Genomic DNA, 22,067 nt, shown 5'->3' with positions numbered 1-22,067 from the left:
CACCCTTTCACACATACCAGTTATCAGATTTCTTTTTCCTGGAAAAACTTTAAAGGCAGTATTAACTTTTTATTTTCAAATGAGAAAACTGAAACTCAGAAGAAAACAATGGCTTGCCTAAGGTCACACAGTCAGTTCCAGGCACTTACTGCATGACCTCACTGTAAGGGTCCAAAAGCTGCTCATTCTACTACAAATGTTATAATAAAAATCACCTGGTTCAGAGGCATCTGATCCAGAATCCTGAGATGGAGAGTGAGGGTGGAGGGCTTTGATTGATTCCATGAGGCACTTAAAGTTGTAAAAAGCTTCCGACCACAGTTAGAAGAAACCCTCAGATTTTGCTAATAAGATATATCTGGGAGGGTTGTGGTCTTAAGACCATTCGGTTGTCTGGATTCCCCCTATATTTCTCCCACCACTGTCAATACTTTATTAGATGAAGATTTGGGTTTCTCCGAGGAAGGTCATTTTTCAGCCCTGTACTCTCACTTCCATAAGAAATCACTCTTTATCACTACTGTTCCCCCAGATAGGTCTAGGTACAGGTGCCAGCTTCAGGTTAAACTGCCCTCCTGGTAGCTACTTGAAGGCTAATCTGATATGTTGATTCTTCATCTGGATTCTGCCTTTCTTCAACATGCTCCTATGCCTAACCCATTCCTCTTCCCTGAGGAGAGACACTTTAAAAGTTTTAACTTGGGGCACCTGGGTGGTGCAGTCGGTTAAGCGTCCGACTTCAGCCGGGTCATGATCTCGCGGTCCTTGAGTTCGAGCCCCGTGTCAGGCTCTGGGCTGATGGCTCAGAGCCTGGAGCCTGTTTCCGATTCTGTGTCTCCCTCTCTCTCTGACCCTCCCCTGTTCATGCTCTATCTCTCTCTGTCCCAAAAATAAATAAACGTTGAAAAAAAAATTTTAAAAAGTTTTAAATTATGGGGCACCTGGGTGGCTCAGTTGGTTAATTATCTGACTCTTGATTTTGGCTCAGGTCATGATCTCACAGGTTCGTGCGTTTGAGCCCTGTATCGGGCTCTGTGCTGACAGCGTGGAGCCTGCTTGGGATTCTCTAAATAAATAAATAAATAAATAAACTTTAAAACATAAGTTTTAACTTTTTTATTCAATGTAGTCAAACATGCATTTTTTTCACTTGTAACATTTGAATCTTCTGTTTTGTTTAAGAAGGTCTCCTTCACTCCAAGATTATGAAAATATTTTCTGACAGAAGACAGACAAATCAATGTCATAGGACAAAGAACAAACTGGGGAAATATTGGCAGTTTAAGAGTTAGTGTCCTTATTAGACTCATTTTTTTCAACTCATAAGATTTTTGTTTTCATGTACTTGAGTCTATCAGTCTTAGTTAAGTGTTTACTGACCTATAGTAAATCCATGGTCTTTTAAATGTGAAACAGATAAAATAAATTGTTTTTTCCTAGCTGGGGGTGAAATAAGATGATGTTTATCAAAAATATATGCACAATATGATCCCTTTTGTCTAGGAAAAATCACAACTCTACATATGTGTATATTTATTTAAATAAGTTTGTAATAGCATGGAGAAATATGTGGAAGGAATTATGCCAAACTGATAATATCAGTCATATACTAAAAACTGGGTAGCAAGGAACTTGGAGGAAATTAACTTTCTTTGGTATATGTCTCTGTGTTTATGACTTGCTACGAAATAACTTGTTATTAAAAAATAAATAAATGACACCCTATCCCTGTATACTTCTTTTGATCTCTTAGCCCTGAGCTCTGTGTATGTATGGGGAGGGGGTTCAGACTAGAGAACTTAAAAGGAACACTAGTTTCCAGAAACTCAGAGAAGTTAAATAACACATCCAATAAACAGAGCTAGGATGAGACCTAAACATACTTAAATAAAGTAGGGAAATAAGATAAGACATACAAATAAAATAGGGAAAACCTTTCCTTGAAGCTTCTAAAGGACAACCAATTTATCAGTAAGCCTCCAGGAAACTGCAGCAAGTTCATCTGGGATTTTACCTAAAAGTTGTAACTCTTTGTCCTCCTCCCATATCAGCATTTTCCAAGACTAGTTACCATGACCTCAAGAAAGGTCATGAGCCCCAAGAAAGCCCAACTTGCTTCCTGTTATCTTTGTTAGATCACATAAACCATGGAAGTAAACATAGATTATTGGTCTAAAGGTTCTGCCTCATCTTTTTAGAAATCCATCTTCCAAAAGCACCACTTTCTACACTGCTGCTCGAGAAATATCAGTGACTCCCAATGTCTTCCATATTAATTATAATCTCCACATTCTGGTCTTTGACTTCTTCAATAAGATGCTCTAGCTACACTTAACATTGAAAAGTGACATTGTTTTAATCTAAAAGAGTGTAATTATTATGAATGGGATCCCAGATATCAGAGTCTCACTGGAATCCTAGTTCTGTTACTTATGTGCTGTAAAACCTTGAACAAATAACTTAATCTCTGTCCCTCAGCTTTCTCGTCTATAAAAATAAGGTGATATAATGTCTCCTTTACAGGATTATTCTGAGAATGAAATGAGGTAACATATGTAAAGATTTTTCCAGAGTATAAGGTTCAATTAATATCAGGGGTTATTATTATTACTATAATAAGCATCATCATCATCATCATTCCACTTGTCAGAAAACAGTATCTTTGGAGACAATTATGTCAGTTAGCAACAATCTCTCATGACGTTTTTATCCATGAGGCAAAGGAAAGACAATTTTGTGTAGCTTAGGCCTTCAGGAAATTTGCAGAAAGTCTTGCAGCCACCTATATCAGCCCATGTTCACACACACACACACACACACACACACACACACGTGTGTGTGCACACACAAAGAAATGATTATAATCATACAGTTTCCTGCATTTAGTAATGTACAAAATCCCCACACACACACATATACCCATGTATATATACTTAGACACACATTTTTGTTAAGAGAGTATTTTTTTAAATTGTCCTGAATATATATATTTTAAAAATCTCATTGCTTTGCTAAGCAGATAGGCTCTCAGATGCTGCCTATACCCTTGTAATAAATGTGAATATAATGAAAGGATAGAAAAATGCTGTAGACAAAACTTCTGGGAAAGAGCTGTCTGAAGGTTCTCCTCATGGAGATAGTGAGCCAGGCACTGCAGTCAGATGCCAGTCTTTCCTTTTTATTTAGACATCTTGTAGGATGTTTTTAAGGCAAACCAGATAGACAGATTGCACCTATTTCCAGGGAGAGGAGAATTAAGAGAGAGGTTCCTGGAGCTGAATGCTCTGACCTGCATGTACAGAGAAGATCCCTAAAACTTGACCTAACCCTAGGAAAAAAAAAATAGCTGGGAGCTTCCTGAGTCCAGAGAGATGGAGGTGAGAGATCTGGTTGTTTAGTTAGGAAATAGGAGTCTGGGCTGGTCTGTTGTAAATATCTGAAGGACAGCAATTGCCCAAAGATCACTTTCTCCAGGAAGCCCTTTGTGTCACATCCTGCCACTTCCTAGGCTAAGATCTCATAGCCTCCATGCTTACCTCTGCATGACATTTGTCACTTTGTGCTGCAACGCCCTATCTGCCTTGTTTATTGTCTAATATTAGTGCTTAGCATAGTGCCCGGCATATAATAGGCACAATATATATAACTGCTGACTGCTTGTCTATTTACTTTTCTACTCTCCCACATGACTGACATCATGTGTTCCCATGGTCTTATGTATTTCAGCACTAGCACAGAGTGCTCAATGTTTATAGAATCAAGATGACTTAGTTGCTTTGCAGGCTCTTGAGGATCACTTTATGTTTTAGTTTCCTTTTTTTAAAAATTGGTGTAATAACATACATAACATGCAAATCTTTTATACAGAAATGCCGGGGAGGGGAGTAAATAAGCTAATATATGAAAAATACTTGACCAGTGACTGGCACAAAGTTATTTATTATTATTATTATTGTCATTATTATTATCATTACCATGATGGCTTCCAGACCTACTTATGGGAATAAGCCCCTCAAGCTAGGTGGGTCTTAGTCAGAATAGGCCTGGCATTGGGGAGGGGCAGTTGTGCTTGTAGGTTTCTCTATCTCCAGTCCCATTACACTGCCTTCACTACATTTAGATAGTCTGTGCTATAAGAAAACTGCAGGTGAACCTAGAAGGTATGCCCACAAGACTGGAAGCTCTCTGAGGATAGAGCCAACTAACATTCAATTCTGGAATGTTACCCAGAGTCTGAACACAGGTGACTAAGGGTGTTTGACAAATTGACTTCAATGATTGCCATGGATTATCAGCTATGGTATGGAAGCTTCCTTCTCTTGTGAGTGTTTTTTTTTATCCTGTTCTTTCACCTCCTCAGCAATGCTTCTGCCCAGGTTAATTATGTGAGGCAGAATTCCATAGCAGAGAAATAAGGAGAACACACGAATATGCTTACTGGGCTGATGGTCTTCCTTTGGAAAGGGGATAATGTGCTTATGCTACTTGCTCAAGTCACCTGCACCTTATTTCCTCTCTCACCCAACATTCCAAATTTATTAGTTGTGGATTTTGCTGTGGAGACACTATTAGGAGTGTTATGTTCACAGGCAGGGAGGTGGGGAATCAGACATAGCTTAGTATGGATTTATTGTATAATCCAAAGCCAAGCCATCCCCCTGAATATAAGAGTAAGATACTAGCATTAATATAGCCCTTTACATCTTACAATTCACTTTTCACATCCATTTTCAAATTTTAAGGCTCAACATAGCTTTTCAAAGAAAACAAAGCAGAGATTATTATTAAAATAATATAGAAGGGATTTTGTATTCTTTTTAAATAAAGCTTCTTTGTTTAAGTTTTTTATTTTATTTACTTTGAGAGAGGGAGGGAGTGCACAAACAGGGAAGGGGAAGAGACACGTAGGGAAAAAATCCCAAGCAGACTCCACACTGTCAGTGCAAAAAGGCTATCCCCTCCTTGGCCTGACATCCCCAAATTCCCCAGTTCAAATAAACCTTTAGAATGAAGGTAATAGAACTTTGGGTCTATCGTTCCTCTTCCCCCAGCCTTAATTCCCCAAGAAGACTTTCCTATCCTAACTAGTTATTGAAGGACAACATAAGTAAGAAATGGAGACAGAGACAAAATTGGACTTGAATCAGTTATTGTGGTATAACATCCCAGAGTTTGAGGGGCAACATTTAAATAAGGGAGACTATTGCTTGTGTTACAGAGTTGTCTGGGAATCAGAGAGAAAGTAAGGATAGCATCTAACTAAAGCCAAAATCATGATTTTTTTTTTTTTAGGATTTTAAAGCCATTTTGTAGTCTCATGAATATAACCAAGGGAAATAGATGCCTAAACAGAAATAAGACTTCTTTTTGGAGATGTTCCTGGCATTTCTTCACTTTTAAAGCAATAAGAAAGTATGTATTGAGTTCTCACTGGGGGCTTCATGGGCTGTTCCGCTGGTAAAAAGATAACATAGCACTGGATAGCCCAATTGAAGAGAAATGGTTTAAAAAAGAAGAGTAAAACTAGGCATCTTCAGAATTATGAACCTACGATTTATAAGCATTTAACCATTTACATAAACAAATAAGGAGGGAAGGAAAGCTACACCTACACTGAGTGCCAGATATGTTATCCTATTTGGCCCTGACAATGACTCTGGGCTGCAGAGCAGATGTAACTGCTGCAAAGCAAGAATCAAAGCATTTTAACTCTAGAGCCTCATTCTAGTACTACACTATGCTTTTCTCTGTCTTGGGCAAGAGTGGCCATGGCTCTTCCTCTAGGTCAGTGCCACTCTAGGGCAATTTTTTTTTCTATAAAGGGTCAGATGGAAAATATTTTAAGGTTTTGATGCAACAGTGACTTCTTCTTCTCCTTATTCTCCTTCTTTTTACCCTCCTCCTTCTTTTTAAAAGATTTAACAACCATTCTTGGCTTACAAACTTGGCCCAAGGGCTTTATTTTGCCTATCCCTAATTTAATTCTTTGAATGAGACATATTATCTGACTTGCTGTGTTTCCTTCTTAACTGTTGAATGGCCACTGGCCTTGGCTCTAGTTCCAGAAGTGAAAAGCAGCAAAAGAGTAGAATTTTATTATTGATGTGTATCTTCACTTTTACCTACCTCGTGGGAAAAAGATAAACAGAAAAGCCATACATGTGTCTATGTTATATGTCAACTGATTCCTGAATCCTTATGGTGTGAATTACCTCATTAAATTTTCTAACATTTCTTTCAGCAACAAATTATTGTCTCCCTTTTATGGTAGGAGAAAATGAAACTCAAAATAATGAAGTAGTTTGTCCAAAGACAGCCAGTCGGGAAATAGAGCCATGATTTGAATCCAAATATGTCTGAATCTCAAGCCTATATACATAGTCATTGTACAGCTCCACAAAGTGTTGCACCTTACACACAAGAACACCTGCTGTTTATGGTGTGTCATGAATAGAAAAAGAAAATGAAGACCAAGGAGAGGATGAGCCAGGCTATTGTGGTAAATATAATTAATTGTTATATATTGAATTTCCTAGCAGCCGAGACAAAATTAGCAGTATTAATAGTAACTAACTTAAATTTAAATAAGTACATTTTTAAAAAAAGAATGAAGAATGAGTCATGGAGAAACAATTGTTTGCATGGATGGAAATTTTTTAATTTCTGTGTTTCTTAACATATTTTTAGCACCAAAAGAAGAATTTATCATTTATGAAGCAGACACCTGTAAAATATCAATAGAGCTTGTTTCACATTCTCCAACTTTTCTTTAATTCATGACCAAAAAATAGGAATGTAAAGCAACAAATTAATTAAACAAATGTTTCTTTTTTAATTTTTTTTATTTTTTATGTAAAATTTATTGTCAACTTGGTTTCCATACAACACCCAGTGCTCATCCCAAAAGGTGCCCTCCTCAATGCCATCACCCACTTTCCCCTCCCTCCCACCCCCATCAACCCTCAGTTTATTCTCAGTTTTTAAGAGTCTCTTATGGTTTGGCTCCCTCCCTCTCTTTTTTTTTTTTCCTTCCCCTCCCCCATGATCTTCTGTTAAGTTTCTCAGGATCCACATAAGAGTGAAAACATATGGTATCTGTCTTATCTGTATGATTTATTTCACTTAGCATAACACTCTCCAGTTCCATCACGTTGTTACAAAAGGCCAGATTTCATTCTTTCTCACTGCCAAGTATAGTATTCCATTGTGTATATAAACCGCAATTTATCAGTTGATGGGCATTTAGGCTCTTTCCTTAATTTGGCTATTGTTGAAAATGTTGCTATAAAAAATGTTTTTTTTTTTTTTTAAAGAAACAAAGTTTTTCTAGGACTGAATAATAAAATGAAAAAATACATCATTGTTTTTGAGATTCAACTCTGTATAGGTTAAATGTACTGTCACAGGCTGACTTTATGTCTGCTCTGTAGCAGACACTACCCTAGGGGATGAAGATACTGACATAATTAAAATACAGTCTCGTCACTTCAGGAGGGCAAAATCTGGAGAGAGAGACAAGTCAATATCTGACTCTGAAACATGACAGTCAAGTAATTGTTCCCTAGAGGTATAAGCAAAAAAAAAAAAAAAACATTTCCTAGTTTCTCCGGTGTGTACTCTTTTTCACAGATTACCAAGTGCTGGCATATCTATTCTTTCATTTATTTGTCATAACAGCCTTGGAAAATAGGTATAGGTGCTACTGTCTTATCTTACCATTGATAAAACAGGCCCTGGGAGATGGAGCAATTTACCTAAAGTCTTGGTTTATCTAACTCTAAGTTCGATGGACCTGCTATACTCAATTGTCTTCCTTAAAAAAAGAGATAATAATAATAGAAAAGTTATCAATTTTCCCTAGTGGATCAGGCAAGGATTCATGAAGGAGGTGTCTTTTAAGGTCTAAAAAAAGTAAAGAGTATTTGAACAAAAAGAAATTGGGAGATGGGCTTTATGAGGACTAAAAAACTAAACAAAAAGGAGTCTGCTCATGGGGCAGTAAGCTAGGGCTGGTAAGGCCCACTCTGAACCCTGATGGTAGGGTTCAACCCTAAAAGTCAAGGGGACTGCTGATCTTTGGTGCAATATATTAGGTTAGTTGGAAAGTTTAATCACTACCTCTATACTACCACCACACTCTCCCACCCCATTTTATAGATGATGAGTCTCAGAGTGGGGTCTATAACTCAGGACTCTGGATTCTTAATCTCAAATTCTCACTTTCCTCAATCCTTGGAAGCCCTTTGTTGTGAGGCCCTTCTGTGATGCAGATCTGTCTGGAATCTTGCTTTGCTGGCTGGGTCTCCACTTCTAATCCTTTGTCTCCACCCCACCTGTAACCATATGCACTTTTGTTCCCCGGGTAGTGTTTACTTTTCATGGCTACTCTTGCAGCTACCAGTATTCCCTGCCCTGGAACACTGGTGTCCTTGTTAACAACAACAACAACAACACAACTCATAGCTCCTGAGCACAATCCCACAACACACCCTACACTAGACAATCTCTTATGCTTCTGCCTCAAATACATGTGAGGTTAGGGACTACTGTCATTTTACAGAGGAAGAAACAAAGTTTTCAAGTTATAAATGGACTGAATTAAGGGAAAATAAATACTGAGTAATACAGTCAAGGTTTGAACTCAATTCTGATCCTGAAGCTCTTTCCCCCATTTTATTTATTTATTTTTTTTTTTATTTTTTAAACGTTTATTTATTTATTTATTTATTTTTTATTATATGAAATTTATTGTCAAATTGGTTTCCATACAACACCCAATGCTCATCCCAAAAGGTGCCCTCCCCAATACCCATCACCCACCCTCTCCTCCCTCCCACCCCCCATCAACCCTCAGTTTGTTCTCAGTTTTTAACAGTCTCTTATGCTTTGGCTCTCTCCCACTCTAACCTCTTTTTTTTTCTTTTTTCCTCCCCTTCCCCCATGGGTTCCTGTTAAGTTTCTCAGGATCCACATAAGAGTGAAACCATATGGTATCTGTCTTTCTCTGTATGGCTTATTTCACTTAGCATCACACTCTCCAGTTCCATCCACGTTGCTACAAAGGGCCATATTCATTTTTTCTCATTGCCACGTAGTATTCCATTGTGTATATAAACCACAATTTCTTTATCCATTCATCAGTTGATGGACATTTAGGCTCTTTCCATAATTTGGCTATTGTTGAGAGTGCTGCTATGAACATTGGGGTACAAGTGCCCCTATGCATCAGTACTCCTGTATCCCTTGGGTAAATTCCTAGCAGTGCTATTGCTGGGTCATAGGGTAGGTCTATTTTTAATTTTCTGAGGAACCTCCACACTGCTTTCCAGAGCAGCTGCACCAATTTGCATTCCCACCAACAGTGCAAGAAGGTTCCCGTTTCTCCACATCCTCTCCAGCATCTACAGTCTCCTGATTTGTTCATTTTGGCCACTCTGACTGGCGTGAGTTGATACCTGAGTGTGGTTTTGATTTGTATTTCCCTGATAAGGAACGACACTGAACATCTTTTCATGTGCCTGTTGGCCATCCGGATGTCTTCTTTAGAGAAGTGTCTATTCATGTTTTCTGCCCATTTCTTCACTGGGTTATCTGTTTTTCGGGTGTGGAGTTTGGTGAGCTCTTTATAGATTTTGGATACTAGCCCTTTGTCCGATATGTCATTTGCAAATATCTTTTCCCATTCCTTTGGTTGCCTTTTATTTTGTTGGTTGTTTCCTTTGCTGTGCAGAAGCTGTTGATCTTCATAAGGTCCCAGTAATTCACTTTTGCTTTTAATTCCCTTGCCTTTGGGGATGTGTCGAGTAAGAGATTGCTACGGCTGAGGTCAGAGAGGTCTTTTCCTGCTTTCTCCTCTAAGGTTTTGATGGTTTCCTGTCTCACATTCAGGTCCTTTATCCATTTTGAGTTTATTTTTGTGAATGGTGTGAGAAAGTGGTCTAGTTTCAACCTTCTGCATGTTGCTGTCCAGTTCTCCCAGCACCATTTGTTAAAGAGACTCTTTTTTCCGTTGGATGTTCTTTCCTGCTTTGTCAAAGATGAGTTGGCCATACGTTTGTGGGTCTAGTTCTGGGGTTTCTATTCTATTCCATTGGTCTATGTGATGAATATGGATGCAAAGATTCTCAATAAGATACTAGCAAATCGAATTCAATGGCATATAAAAAGAATTATTCACCATGATCAAGTGGGATTCATTCTTGGGATGCAGGGCTGGTTCAACATTCACAAATCAATCAACGTGATACATCACATTAACAAAAAAAAAAAGAGAAGAACCATATGATCCTGTCAATCGATGCAGAAAAGGCCTTTGACAAAATCCAGCACCCTTTCTTAATAAAAACCCTTGAGAAAGTCGGGATAGAAGGAACATACTTAAGCATCATAAAAGCCATTTATGAAAAGCCCACAGCTAACATCATCCTCAACGGCGAAAAACTGAGAGCTTTTTCCCTGAGATCAGGAACACGACAGGGATGCCCACTCTCACCGCTGTTGTTTAACATAGTGCTGGAAGTTCTAGCATCAGCAATCAGACAACAAAAGGAAATCAAAGGCATCAAAATTGGCAAAGATGAAATCAAGCTTTCGCTTTTTGCAGATGACATGATATTATACATGGAAAATCCGATAGACTCCACCAAAAGTCTGCTAGAACTGATACATGAATTCAGCAAAGTTGCAGTATACAAAATCAATGTACAGAAATCAGTTGCATTCTTATACACTAACAATGAAGCAACAGAAAGACAAATAAAGAAACTGATCCCATTCACAATTGCACCAAGAAGCATAAAATACCTAGGAATAAATCTAACCAAAGATGTAAAGGATCTGTATGCTGAAAACTATAGAAAGCTTATGAAGGTAATTGAAGAAGATTTAAAGAAATGGAAAGACATTCCCTGCTCATGGATTGGAAAAATAAATATTGTCAAAATGTCAATATTACCCAAAGCTCTCTACACATTCAATGCAATCCCAATCAAAATTGCACCAGCATTCTTCTCGAAACTAGAACAAGCAATTCTAAAATTCATATGGAACCACAAAAGGCTCCGAATAGCCAAAGGAATTTTGAAGAAGAAGACCAAAGCAGGAGGCATCACAATCCCAGACTTTAGCCTCTACTACAAAGCTGTCATCATCAAGACAGCATGGTATTGGCACAAAAACTTTCCCCCATTTTAAATGGACAGTCATGGAAGGAAGACAAGACGGGGGTACTTATTCCCATTTTACAGCTGTGCTTCTCAATATGGTTTGTAGTATCCACATATGGCTATTTACATTTAAATAACTTGAAATTAAATATAATTTAAAATTTAGTTCCACAGCCATACTAGTTATATTTCAAATGATCAGAAACCACATATTGCTAATGACTTACCATATTGGATACTGCAGATATAGAACTCATTGAAAGTTCTACTAGACGTTTCATGTGGCCACAAAAGCCACATGTGGCTAGTGAGTATGATGTTAGAGAGTACATATATAGAACTCATAGAAATGAGAAAGAACTCTGTTTATATAGGATATTGTCAAGATAGCAGTTGGATATGCCCAATTAACAAACCCGGTTAATAAATTAATAGCATATCAAGGTCTCTGTGGTTCTGCCTTAATACTTGGCTGTGGATTAGATACTCCCCACGTCAGTAGTTTACATATTAATGGGCAATGGGATAGAAAAGGAACTGCACTGGTCATGGGAGCCCTAGGTTTGAGTCCCAGCTTAGTTTCTGACTCTGTGACCTTGAACAATTACTCTCTTCTATCTTTGCCCCAGTGTCCTTGTTCAGCATAATGAAAGAGGTGAAGTCAAAAGACCTTACAGGTTTTATGTTCCACGAGCCTGTGAATCAATGGCTGCATCTTCACTAAATTAATTTGCCTTTCTCTGTGTAAGTGGACTCATAGAAAATGCTGCCGGGAATCTAGATTATAAAATTCCAGCCTCTCTGTACTAAGTACCCAAAGAGATACAGAGTAAAGAATAAAAAAAAAAAAAAACATAGACACTGATTCCTTGCCTTGCAGAGAGCCTTTAATATGTCCATTTACTCATTGTTCATCCATGTATCTGTTTTTCCTTTGGCAATCTGTCTGCCTTCTTTTGCTGGCTTCTAGAAGGCAAGGATGGTAGCTTTAGCAATGTAATACCAGCCAAACCAGTTGAAAGAAAGATAATCTTTGCTTTGGCAAGTTGCCCTTTCTGAAAAAACAAAAACAAAAACAAAAAACAAGTAATACTTTGATTTATTTAACAAACAATGATTGAGAACTTATGTGTCAGGCATTGTACTGGTGAGCAAAATTTAATCCAGGACCAAACCTTCTTCCCCAAAGGCAGAGCTTTGGCTTCTTGCAATCCTTCCCAGGTGGAAATGTATGGAATCTCTGGTTTTATTTGATGCCAACACAGATATTTCAAACAAGAGGGACAAAGTTGTGGCTTTTGTGTCATTTGGCTACTTGAATAATCCATGGAACACAAAGGTTTTAAGAAAAGCTAATAAATGAGCTGTTTGACATGCTCTGAGTCTGGGAAAATCAGGGGGTACAATACTGGAAGCAATACTTCCCCTTCATTTCTCTATCCACCCAACAAGTACCAAACCCATTTCCTTAGCTTTCTTGCTTTGCCCTAACCCGTTGTCCCCTCCCCATTTATGCAAGCTGCCTCTCACTTTCTCAGGGACTTACCTTTCTAATCACAGAAGCAAAATAAAACTCACAGTTCTGTATTAGGCTCCTGATCTGTCAAGCACAGTGCTACAGACTTTCACTATTGCTTTTTCACTTTGTGCACCAAAACCCTGTGAGTTTGTAATTACTCACCCTACTAGATAAATGAGCAAAATGGAAGTTAGACAGAGTGAATTCTTATCTAAGACTTAAAAAGCTAGTGTACTCCAAACCTGAACTTAAAGTCATTTCTTCTACCCTTATGGCTTCTGCTTTTATTTATTTACTTTTTAAATGGTTTTTATTTATTTTTGAGGAAGAGAGCACAAGCAGGGGAGGGCAGAGAGAGAGGGACAGAGGATCCAAATGGCTCCACACTGACAGCAGCAGCCCCATGTGGGGCTTGAACTCATGAACTGCAAGATCATCACCTGAGTGGAAGTCAGATGCTCGACCAACTGAGCCACCCAGGTTTCCCTGGCTTCTGTTTTATTGAGGTGACATAAAATCATTGCCTCACTTAATGAGGTCCTAACATAGCCAAGGCACAAAATGGCTTACCCTACTTACCAAGACAAGTCTGTTTAGTTCTGCAAGTATTTATGAAGCATCTACTGAGTAGCGGCCCTTTGTGAACTATTGCATCAGTGTAATCATTTAAGACCATGGATATTGGAGCCAACCAACCTAGTTTGAATCTTGGCTCTGTTAATTACTTTTTGAATGACCAGTATGACAACTTCAAAGGCCTAAACATGAATTAGATAGGGCCTTGTTCTCCAAGACTCTCAGACGAGAATTACAGCTTTAGGCTAGTACATAGTAAATGTTCAATAAGTGTTAGTTACCATTATTTTTATTTTATGCATTCAGTGACTATTTATTGATACTCACTGTGGCAGGTTCTGTTTCTGTGGCTCCTGGAGACCACAGTTTTTCATGAATCTCACATAAAGAAGGAAGAAGGAAAGGGATTCAAAAATCTTTTTTTTTTCAAGTTTTGCTTTAAATTCCAGCTAGATAACATACAGTGTAATATTAGTTTCACGTGTAGGATTTAGAGAGTCTACAGTGCTCAACATAAAAGTGCCCTCTTTATACCCATCACAAATTTAACCCATATCTCACCTACCTCCCTTCTAGGAACGCTCAGTGTGTTATATATGGTTAAGACTCTGTTTTCTAGTTTGCCTCTCCCTTTTATTTTTCCCCTATGATCATCTGTTTTGTTTTTTAAATTCCACATATGAGTGAAATCATATGGTATTTGTTTTTCTTTTACTGACTTAATTCTCTTAGATTAATACTCTAGCTCCACCCACATTATTGCAAATGGCAAGATTTCGTTCTTTTTTTTAGGGCTGAATAATATATGTATATATATAAATATATATATAACATTTTCTTTAATCTTCTTTATCCATTCGTCAGTTGATGGACATTAGGGCTCTTTCCATAATTTGGCTGTTGTTGATAATTCTGCCATAAACATGCATCCCTTTGAATCAGTATTTTTCTTTCCTTTGGGCAAACACTTAGTAGCTCAATCACTGGATCATATAGTAGTTCTTTTTTTTTTTTTTAACATTTTGAGGAATCTCTATTTTGCACAGTGGCTGCACCAGTTTGGATTCCCACCAACAATGCAACAGGGTTCCCCTTTCTCCACATCCTTGACAGCACCTGTTGTTTCTTCTGTTGTTAATTTTTGCCATTCTTATAGGTGTGAAGTGATATCTCATTGCAGTTTTGATTTGTATGTCCCTGATCATGAGTGATGTTGAGCATCTTTTCATGTGTCTGTTAGCCATGTGGATGTTTTCTTTGGAAAAATGTTTATTCATGTCTTTTGCCAATTTTTAACTAGATCATTTTTTGGAGGGTGTTGAATTTGATAAGTTTCTTATACCTCTTGGATACTAAACCTTTAACAGATATGTCATTTGTAAATATCTTCTCAGTCATTCCAAAGGTGCATTTAGTTTTGTTGATTGTTTCCTTTGCTGTGCAGAAGGCTTTTATCTTGATGAAATCCCAAGAGGGGGCCAACATGGTGGAGAAGTAGATGGACCCAAACTTACTGCATCTCTCAAGTGAAGAAGTGTTGAAGCCAAAAGACTTTGAACCCCAAGAGTGGGAGGAAATGAGACTGAGTCGCTACCAGGGATACACCAGGAAAACCTGACAGGCCATAGGTGTGTGATTGCGAACTTGGAGAGATTAAACAAACAGAGGGGAGGGATTCCCTTCTGTGGAGAGACAAAGGGAAGAGAAAGAGAGGCTTGGGAAGCATAAGACTTTATCTTGACAAGAGAGAAACCTCAGACCGGGATGGAGAAAAATCCAGTCTCTAAATGTGGGGCTTTCTTTGGACTGGGACTGGTTGCCCTGTTCGTGCACCTGGGGAGAAAGGGAGCCATCCCTGGGCTCAGTGGCTAGGTCAAGGGTGCAGTTCACTGTAAGAGAAAGTGATCCCCTCCCTGGAGTGCCACAGGACAGGACAAAGCCTGTCCAGGGACCACATATCGGAAGGTGTGGGGCTGTGCTTACCCAGTACTGGGGCACATGGAGCAAGAGTTTGAATCCCAGCCAAGCAATAGGGCACAGAAGTTGTTAGCGTGAGAGAGACTGCTTCATCTGTGCCTGTGGCACAGTGAGGGTGGCTTAAACAGAGTGATTTCAGACACCAGGTCCATAGAGGAGAGACTGGGGTTCACCATTTTTCTCCCCACCACCACCAAGGTGGGGCCTCAGGGATCAGACCACAGGGCCCATAGTGGAGGCAAGACTGCCTGCACCAAACCACATCCCTCCATGCCTGGTAGCTGTGTATCTACAGGAACAGGATAGATGGGATAGACCTTGAGGAACAAGATGGCCCCCTTCTCCAGACCAGACTTTCTGCATTGCCTGGATTAATTCTCGGACAATTCTTGTTATATAGATATATTATTCCTTCCTTTTCTCCTTATCTCTTCCCTCCTCTAGTGTGGTTACTCTGGTTGTTGGTTTCTTTAAGCAGACATATTTAATCCATTCTCTTGATACATGTTCTATATCTCCTTCTTTCCTTTCCTTTCCTTCTCTCTGAAATAATTAAGCTGTATAGTTTCTGTGTCTGGGCAACTTAATCTTCTTTTCATTTTCCCCGCCTCCTTCTTTATTTTCCTTTCTCTCTGTCTGGATTAATCTGTTTAGTCTTTCTGCCTGGTCAATGTTTATTTTTTTTGTCTTTTTCCCCCACTACTGTCATTTCTGTCTTTGTATGTGCTGTTCCATCAGCACCACCTCCACCCTGTTCTTTACTTGTAGCTGGCGTTTCTGTTTTTTTATTTTGTTTTTTTTTTCCTTTTTTATTTATTTGTTTGCATGTTTTTGTTTTCTGTTTGTTTGTTTTCCATTCCAGGGCTACTTCAAGGAACAAATCAAAGCACAAGTGGCGGAGGGTCCAAAACATCACTACAAGTAGGGAAATGAAATAACCAAAGTCACAACAACAGAGAGCAAGTAACACTCTCCAAAAAAATACCTCCTGAAGGGCCAGTCCCTGGACAGTGTATGAGCCCCCCCCCTTTTGATATAGCAGCATTTTCAGGTGCAGAGCACATAACAAGCTTTTAAACAACATAACAGAAAGAAAACTAGCCAAAATGACAAAAGGGAAGAATTCTCAAAAGAAATTCAAGGAAGTGACAGCTAAAGAATTGATCAAAACAGATATAAGCAATAAAACTGAACAGGAATTTAGAATAATACTCATAAGATTAATTGCTGGCCTTGAAAAAAACATTGAAGAAAGCAGAGAATATATTGCTGCAGAGATCAAGGAACTAAAAAAGAGTAATGATGAATTTAACATGTTATCAATGAGGTGCAAAATAAAACGGATGCAGTCATAGCGTGGATTGAAGACAGAGGGGAGAATAAGTGAATTAGAAGATAAAATTATGGGAAAAAGAGGAAGCTGAGAAGAAGAGATAAACAAATCTTGGATCTCAAGGACAGAATTAAAGAACTAATTGATTCAATGAAATGGAACAATATTCATATAATAGGAGTTCCAGAAGGAGAAGAAGAGAGAGAAAGGGGCTGAAGGTGTACTTGAACAAATCATAGCTAATAGCTTCCCCAATCTTGGGAATGAGACAGACATTGAAATCCACGAGGCACAGAGAACTCCCTTCAGACATAACTTGATTCAATCTTCTGCATGACATATCATAGTGAAACTGGCAAAATGCAAGGATAAAGAGAGAATTCTGAAAGCAGCTGGGGATAAATGGGCCTTAATATACAAAGATAGACACATAAGGGAAGTAGCAGACCTATCTACTGAAACTTGGCAGGCCAGAAAGGAATGGCAAGAAATCTTCAATATGATGAACAGGAACAACATGCAGCCAATAAAGTCTTGCATCCTTTATCCAGCAGGCCTGCCATTCACAATAGAAAGAGAGATAAAGGTTTCCCCAAACAAAAACTGAAGCATTTCGTGATCACTAAACCAGCTCTACAAGAGATCCTAAGGGGGACACTGTGAGTGAAATGTTGCAAGAAGCACAAAGTACCAGAGACATCACTACCAGCAAGAAATCTACAGATAACACAATGACTTTAAACCCATATCTTTCAATAATAACACTAAATGTAAATGGACAAAATGTTCCAATCAACAGACATAGGGCATAAGAATGGATAAAAACAAAACAAAACAAAACAAAAAACAAAAACGACCTATCTATTTGCTGTCTATAAGAGACTCAGTAAAGACATGAGGGCACCTTGAGATTGGATGTGAGAGGATGGAAAACCATATATCATGCTACTGGAAGATAAAAGAAAGCTGGAGCAGCCATACTTATATCAGAGAAACTAGATTCTTTTTTTATTTTATTTTTTTAATTTTTTTAAGTGTTTATTTATTTTTGAGACAGAGAGAGACAGAGTATGAATGGAGGAGGGGCAGAGAGAGAGGGAGACACAGAATCGGAAGCAGGGTCCAGGCTCTGAGCCATCAGCCCAGAGCCTGACGTGGGGCTCGAACTCATGAACCATGAGATCGTGACCTGAGCTGAAGTCGGACGCTCAACCGACTGAGCCACCCAGGAGCCCCGAAACTAGATTCTAAATTAAAGGCTGTCACAAGAGATGAAGAATAACATTATATAATAATTATAGGGTACATCCATCAGGAAGGCTAGCAATTATAAATGTTTATGCACCAAATTTGAAAGGAGTGAAATATATAAAACAATTAGAAACATAAACAATCTTATTGGTAAAAACTTGATAATTGCAGGGGACTTTAATACTCTGCTTACAACAAAGGACAGATCATCTAGGTAGAAAATAAATAAAGAAACAATGGTCCTGAATGACACACTGGATGAGATTGACCTGACAGATATATTTAGAACTTTTCATCCTAAAGCAGCAGAATATACTTTCTTCTCATGTGAACCGGGAACATTCTCAAGGATGGATCACACACTGGGTCACAAAACAGCACTGAATAAATATAAAATAACTGAGATGGTACCATGCACACTTCCAGATCACAATGCTATGAAACTTGAAATAAACCACAGGAAAAAGTTAGGAAACTTCCAAATGCGTGAATAGCAAAGAACATTCTACTAAAGAACGAATGGGTAAACCAGGAAATTGAAGAAAAAATTTAAAAATATATGGAAACAAATGAAAATGAAAACACAACAATCCAAACCCTTTAGGATGCAGCAAAGGCAGTCCTAAGAGGAAAATAGATTGCAATCCAGGACTATCTCAAGAAACAAGAAGAATCCCAAATACAAATTCTAACAGTATGCCTAAAGGAGCTAGAAGCAGAGCAGCAAAGAAACCCCAAACTCGGCAGAAGAGAAATAATAAAGATCAGACATAAATAAACAATATAGAATCCAAAAGAAAACCGGAGAACACATCAATGAAAGCAAGAGTTGGTTTTTTGGAAAAATAAACAAATTTGATAAACCTGTAGCCAGTCTTCTCAAAAAGAAAGGAAAGAAGACCCAAATAGATAAAATCATAAATGAAAATGGATTTATTACAACCAATCCCTCAGAAATACAAGCAATTATCAAGGAATACTATGAAAACTTACATGCCAACAAACTGGACAACCTGGAAGAAATGGATAAATTCCTAAACATCCACACACTCCTAAAACTCAAACAAGGAAGAAATAGAAAATTTGAACAGACCCAGAATGAGTGAAGAAATTGAAACAGTTATCAAAAATCTCCCAACAAATAAAAGTCCAGGACCAGATGGCTTCCCTGGGGAATTCTACCAGACATTTAAAGAAGAAATAATACGTATCCTTCTCAAGCCGTTGCAAAAAATAGAAAGGGAAGGAAAACTTCCAGACTCATTCTATGAAGCCAGCATTACTTTAATTTCCAAAACAGACAGAGACCCCCAAAAAAGGAAAACTACAGGCCAATATCCCTCATGAAAATGGATGCAAAAATGCTCAACAAGATTCTAGCAAATTGAATTCAACAACATATAAAAAGAATTATTCACTATAATCATGTAGGATTCATTCCTGGGCTGCAGGGCTGGTTCAATATTCACAAATCAATGAATGTGATACATCACATTAATAAAGAAAAGGATAGGAACCATATGTTTCTATCAATAGATGCAGAAAAAAAGCATTTGACAAAATACAGCATCCTTTCTTAATAAAAACCCTCAAGAAAGGATAGAAGGAATATACTTAAACATCATAAAAGCCATTTATTAAAAGCCCACAGCTAATCATCCTCAATGGGGGGGGGGGGAACTGAGAGCTTTCCCCCTGAGATCAGGAAAACAACAGGGATGTCCACTATCATCACTGTTATTTAACATAGTGTTGGAAGCCCTATAAACAGCAATTAAACAACAAAATGAAATAAAAGGCATCAAAATTGGCAAGATGTCTTGAAGAAGTTCCAATATTTTTTTTTTAATTTTTTCCCTTGCCTAAGGAAACATAGCTAGAAAGAAGTTGCTACAGCCAATGTCAAAGAGGGTACTGCCTGTGTTTTCCTCTAGGATTTTGATGATTTCCTGTCTCACATGTAGGTTTTTCATCCATTTTGAAATTGTTTTTGTGTTTGGTGTAAGAAAGTGGTCCAGTTTCACTCTTTTGCTTGTTGCTGTCCAATTTTCCCAACACCATTTGTTGAAGACACTGTTTTTTCTGTATTGGATATTCTTCCTGCTTTTTCCATATAGTTGTGGGTACATTTCTGGGATTTTTTGTGGGAGATGCAGGAGAGAAGCATCAAATGAAAAGACTTCAAAAGAGAAGGACTGGAGAAGGTGCAAGGCCTTAGGACATGTTTACATAACTGAACGCGGCTGCGGCTCCTAAGGAACGCCTAAAGCCATTAACATTGTCCAGGGCCAGATCCCCCTTCACACCTGACCCTTTCTAGTGTTATAGAAACCAATTAACTCGAAATCCAACCTTGAAAAGCTAAACCATTAGACTGATTAATACGTTTGCTTAGCCGACTTTATGCACGTAGTCTTTAGCAATTATTGTAATAAAAAGAAGCTTCATTCTGGAGTCGGGGCCTCATTCTGACTCGAGTATGAGAACCTTCACTTAACTGCACTTTGTGGACTCATCTTTTGGGACTCTGGCCATACTCCTTGCAACAATTGGCGATGTTGGCAGGATATGGTGCAGCAAACAGTCTTCGAGACTACTTCAGTTTACAGTCTCAGAGGACCAAAGTGGAGCGTTAGGACAGGTAAGTCCCGACTTTGGAATAGTGAAGTATGAGAAACTCCCAGTCTCATGATCATGAAGCTTACTCTAAATTACTTCTTACTTTATTGAACAGTTCAGGAATGAAAGTGAAAAGGGGAATTTTTGATGAGCTCTGGAACTTGGTTAAAAAACATTGCTATTGGTTTAGTCTTCTAGAAAAAATCTTTTAAACCTTAAACAATGGAGATTAATTATGAAAATGCTTAGACGTGCTCATCAAAATGGAGATATCATTGGGGCGCCTGGGTGGCTCAGTCGGTTGAGCGTCCGACTTCAGCTCAGGTCACGATCTCGCGGTCCATGAGTTCGAGCCCCACGTCAGGCTGTGGGCTGATGGCTCAGAGCCTGGAGCCTGCTTCCGATTCTGTGTCTCCCTCTCTCTCTGCCCCTCCCCCATTCATGCTCTATCTCTCTCTGTCTCAAAAATAAATAAATGTTAAAAAAAATTTAAAAAAATGGAGATATCATTTATTTAATAGTTTGGTTTTTATGCTCTTGAGATGGCTTTTCAGCCTTTACAGTCTGACTCAGAACAAAATATAAGTTCACCTAAACTAAAAACTCATCAAAAGAAGAAGATGAGTCAGATTTTACATCTGATAGTTTTGAGGATGAGTCTTCCTCTAAAGAAATCAAGGTTATAGCGCCTGAGGAAGATACTTTACCAGAATGGCCTCCCCCGCCCCTCACAAATGATAACTTGGAGGCTACTGCCTGCTCCTATAATAAATTATACCCCCCCTGCTCCTTTACCTGAAAATACAAAAATTCCTACTCATGTTAAACGAAAGGCTGCCTATCCAGTCACTTCCTATCCTTTTTCTAATGGCCACCCTCACATAATTGTTCCTTCCAAGGAACATGAGGGCCCTATCATTACACCTCTGATGCTAGGATTGATAAAGGCCAAGGAGGAAGGAGATTTAGAATTGATACAACCGGTATCAGAAATATTTCCAGTGACTCTGAATGCTTTTCCACCAAATGTACAATATCCTAATGGAGGCTATAATGCTGAATACTCTCAGATCCCTGTAAAAATTTTGTAAGATCTTAAAATGGCTTGTGTCCAATACGGCACTAACTCTCCTTACACGCAGGGCATACTTTCAGTGTTTGCTGGCACTGAACGCTTGATTCCTAAAGACTGGGGAATGTTGGCTAGAAATGTTTTATCCCATGCTAAATATTTACAATTTGTGACTTGGTGGGAAGATCAAGCTAAGATTCAAAGGGAAAGAAACATTCATGATAACATTCCTACTGACAAGGAGCAATTTTCTGGACAAAGAGAATACTCTCAACTAAGAGATCAATGTGGTATGAGTGATCAAGCAATACAACAAGTACAAAATTGCTGTAAGATGGCTTGGCAATGTACAGGGGAGTCCCAGGGGAGGTTATCCCCTTATTTGTAAATGTTAACCAGGGAAATACTGAAGCTTATGTTGGCTTTGTAGCAAGATTAAGAGATGTTTTGGCTAAAACAATTCCTCAGGCAGGCCTAAGGGATTTGTTGCTTCCTATTGTGGTTTATGATAATGCTAATTCAGAATGCCCGTGAACTCTTCATCCTATAAGAGCG

The sequence above is a fragment of the Leopardus geoffroyi genome, chromosome X (genome assembly GCF_018350155.1).
Source record: "Leopardus geoffroyi isolate Oge1 chromosome X, O.geoffroyi_Oge1_pat1.0, whole genome shotgun sequence".
NCBI lineage: Eukaryota > Metazoa > Chordata > Mammalia > Carnivora > Felidae > Leopardus > Leopardus geoffroyi.
This window is presented reverse-complemented; position numbering follows the sequence as displayed.